At 41.8% G+C, this 4,144-nt stretch overlaps 1 pseudogene; it reads right to left on the bottom strand.

Moving 5' to 3' along the window:
* Nucleotides 1-1,450: 1,450 nt before the first annotated feature.
* On the bottom strand, nt 1,451-2,244 carry LOC103743172 (annotated as a pseudogene).
* Between the last annotated feature and the right edge of the window lie 1,900 nt (nt 2,245-4,144).

A 4,144-nucleotide genomic window follows, 5' to 3' on the forward strand; every position in this document is an offset into this window, starting at 1 on the left:
GGGTTACAAAGTGAGACCTTGTCTCAAAATAGTAATAGTAATAAAAAGAACAATACTAAAAATGATAATGGCCAGGCGTGGTGGTGAATGCTGTAATCCTAGCATTTGGGAGGTGGCAAGAAGAGAACCAGACATACATAGTCACTGAATTTCCTTCAGTGATGTAGCCAGCGGTAAGTTTCGCTCCCACCCACATTCCTGTAAAACCATTGGGTCATCCACCCTCACACAAAAAAATATAAATAAAATAAAGGGGCTGGAGAGATGGCTCAGCAGTTAAAGCACTGGCTGTTCTTGCAGAGGTCCAGATTCAAATCCTAGCACCCACATGGCAGCTAACAACTGTCCATAACTCCAGTTCCAGGGGGTCCAACATCCTCTTCTGTCCTTCTCCAGCATTAAAGGACATGGGTGCACTTACACACATGCAGGCATAACATGCATACATATAAAAATAAACCAAAAAAACATTTAAATAAATAAGAGTGGAGGCTAGTTGGGAAGTGGAAGGAGATTGATGGGGGTGGGAAGGAGACAAGACAAGGTAATGGCGGAATATGATCAGAATATATTACGTACGTATATGAAAATGCCATAATAAAGTCCAATGTTATGTATGATTTATGCTAATAAAAACATTAGTACAATTAAACAAAGACATTCAATATCATGCTTTGCTAACATTTGAGGTCAACCTGGGCTACATGCGTCCCTGTCTCAAACAATGTATGACTAAGGCTTGGCATGGTGGTACACATCATTAATCCTAGCCAAGACAGAGGCAGGTGGATATCTGTGAGCTGGAGGCCAGCCTGATCTACATAATGAGTTCCAGGCCAGCTAGTACTACACAGTGAGACCTCTCAAACAAGCAAACAATGGAAACACACACACACACACATACACACACACACACACACACAAAACTAAAAAAAAGTTAATATGCTAATTGTTTTATTCAGACAGAATGTCACTATGTAGCTCAGGCTACACTCAAATACACTATGTTGAACTTGTAATCCTCTAGCCTCTTTTTCCTTTCTTTTTTTTTTCAGACAGAATGTCACTATGTAGCTCAGGCTGGTCTAAAATACACTATGTTGAACTTGTAATCCTCTAGCCTCTTTTTCCTTTCTTTTTTTTTTTTAAAGTTTCAGATGTCTTTGTTTTGTTTTGTCTTCCTATATAAAAAGAGACCCCAATATAAAGTAAGGAAGAAAAGAGGATATACCCTTTAGTGTAGAGAAATAGGAGGGTGTGGAGGGGAGCATCATTTAAGGCTTAAAAATATTCTCTGTAAAAAGTTGGAGGAGGCTCCACAGCTTCAGGGAAGGCAAAGCTTGTCTTCTCAGTGGGGTTCTCTGCACTCAAGAGTCCAGGACGGGGAAAGGCCACTGTACTGCTCACTCTGGATCACTTCTTCCTTGTGCACATAAGAGTGTTGCGGGGCTCAGAAGGCAGAGATTTGCTTATGTGGGTTAAAAGTCAGCATTTCCAGCAGCAGCTGTGCTCCAGCTTCCTCCATCTCCATCACTGACTGCTCCAGCTGAGGCTGCCTCAGGGGGAAAAAGGCACCTCCTTGGGGTAGAGCTACATCTTCTGAAGGCAATCTGATCAGATCAACTATTTTGCCCCACTGGTCAACTTCTGAGTTGCCACAGAAGAGAGGCTTTCAACAAAACATCTCTGCAAAGACACAGCCAACAATCCACATGTCCATAGGTGTTGGATTCGTAGATTTCAGAAGGGCTTCTGGAGCAAGGTACTAGAGTTAGACAACCACAGGTGTATGGGCCATCTGGTAACTGTAGATTCTGGCCAGGCTAAGTTCAGCTAGCTTGACTGTTTCTCTTCTTATCACCAGAATATTCTCTGGCTTGAGGTCTTGGTGCACAATGCAATTTACATGAAGGAAAGCTAGGCCTCTTAGAAATTGTCACATCAGATCCTTGATGGTCTCAACTGGCAAGCCTGGTTGGGGTTCTTTGTCCAGAAATGTCCTTAGATTCTGGTCTATAAGTTCAAACACTAGGGTCACCTTGATATCTCGATCAGTTGGGGAAGTGGCGTAGACATCCATCGGCCAGACAACACTGGGATGCTCAAAAGCCTCCACCCTCCTCAAACCACCTCATGAACTGTACTGATGGGAAGGCACTATCCAAGTGCTCTTCCATGGGGGATGCTCACACTCTTGAGGGCCACAGAGTGGCCAGTACGGGGATCATGAGCCTTGTACACCATCCTATAGGCACAGACACCAATTTCAGCCACTGGCTCATATCAAGAGGTAGCCATTCTTGATACCCTTATGTCCTGCCAAGAGCTGGAGCAGTGGCTATTATCAGGACCTGGGAGCTAGCTCCTGTGGTGCCATACACCTGGGCTTGGTCCCAGGCAGCTGGACTCTATGGGCCAGAACATTTACACAGGCCATAGGCTAGAGTCCCCCTCCACGCCCACCCTCACCATGTGACCAGCTCCTGCCTCAGTATCTTGAGTGATAGGATTACAAGTATGCCCCACCACTCCCAGTTGAAGTCTTTCTTAATTTTAAAATGATGATTGATTTACAAATGGTTATAAGAAATAATACAGAGATCGTCTGCAATTTGCCCCATTTACCCACAATGATAATGTCTTGAACAACTGTAGCACAAAATCATCATCAGGATATTGACATTGATACAGTCAAGAAATAGAACATTTCTAGGCTGGAGAGATGGCAATTAAGAGCACTGGCTGCTCTTGCAGAGGACCCGGGTTCGGCTCCCAGCAACCACATGGCAGCTCAGACCTGTCCAGAAACTCCAGTTCCAGGAGATATGACATCCTTTTATGCCATTTACGGGCATTGCACAACATGGATGCACTTAATATACATTCAGGCAAAACACCCATACACATAAACAAATCAAAAATAATTTTTGAAAGAAATAGAACATTCCTATCACCAGAAAGATCCTTTCTGTTATCGTGTTATAGCCACCTGTTGCTCTCTTGCTCCTAAGGCCTTCTTAACTCTTACCAATCACTAATCTGCTTACCACATACAAACCATCCCCAATGTATGGTTTGAAAAGCTATTTGTGATTTACAGTGGTTGTGAAATTGAATGGCATTAAGTAAAAAATATGCTTAAATTTTTGAATTTTGATTTTTTTTTTCCTAGGTTAGTAATATTCAGTACAATACTGTCACAGTGCCAGACAGTGACAGTAAGTCACAGGTTGCAGACAGCCATAGGATCAGAAGAGAAGCAGTTGACACAATATGGTATACTATATTGCTAAGCTATAATGTTTTATAGGTTAGGCATATTAAGTAAATGAAGTTTCAGCTTATGTTTTCAAATTAAGACAGATCCATTGGGATATGACTCAATTGGAAATTGAAAAGCTATATAAAGTTTTGTCACTTCAACAATCAGAATCTTACAAATCTAGGAATGTAGCTCAATGGTAAAGTGCTTGTGTGGAACACACAAGACCCTGGTTTCCATCCCTAGCACCACAAAGAATAAACTAAACAAAACAAAAAGAGTAAAGCTGCTAGGATATAGTTTAGTGGTAGAATGCTTGGCTAGGATTTAACAAAATGAAACAAAAAGAAGACAGTTCCTGGGATATAGTTTAATGGTAGAATGTTTGCCTAGGATTCATGGAGCTCTAGATTCAATGAGAGGTGGATCATGTGTTTGAAACTCAATCCCTAGTACAACATTGTTGGGAGGTAAAGCCTAATGAGAGATGATGAGGCATGTGATGTTGTGGAAGTGAGCTTGTACGATAGAAGGTGTTTGACCTCCTTACACTGTCTCTTTTGCCCTTTTTGCCCTTCTACCATGTGATAAGGTGTCAAGAAGGCCCTTACCAGATACTGACTCTCAATTTTGTACTTTTCTGCTTCCTGAACCATGAATCATCAAATTTTTTTCATCATAAATTACTCAATGTATGACTTTCTATTACAGGAGCACAAAATAGACCAAGATAAGGCTGGGTCACACTATAGTTTCAGTATTAGAAACTGCCACGTTAGATGTGGTGACACTTGCCTGTAATCCCATTACTTGGGAAGCTGAGGCAGGAAGATCAAGAATTCAAGGGTAGCATATGCTACATACGCACACCCCATATAAAAA

Source organism: Nannospalax galili, unplaced genomic scaffold (genome assembly GCF_000622305.1).
Source record: "Nannospalax galili isolate Female #2095 unplaced genomic scaffold, S.galili_v1.0 scaffold280, whole genome shotgun sequence".
In the NCBI taxonomy this organism is placed as follows: Eukaryota; Metazoa; Chordata; class Mammalia; order Rodentia; family Spalacidae; genus Nannospalax; species Nannospalax galili.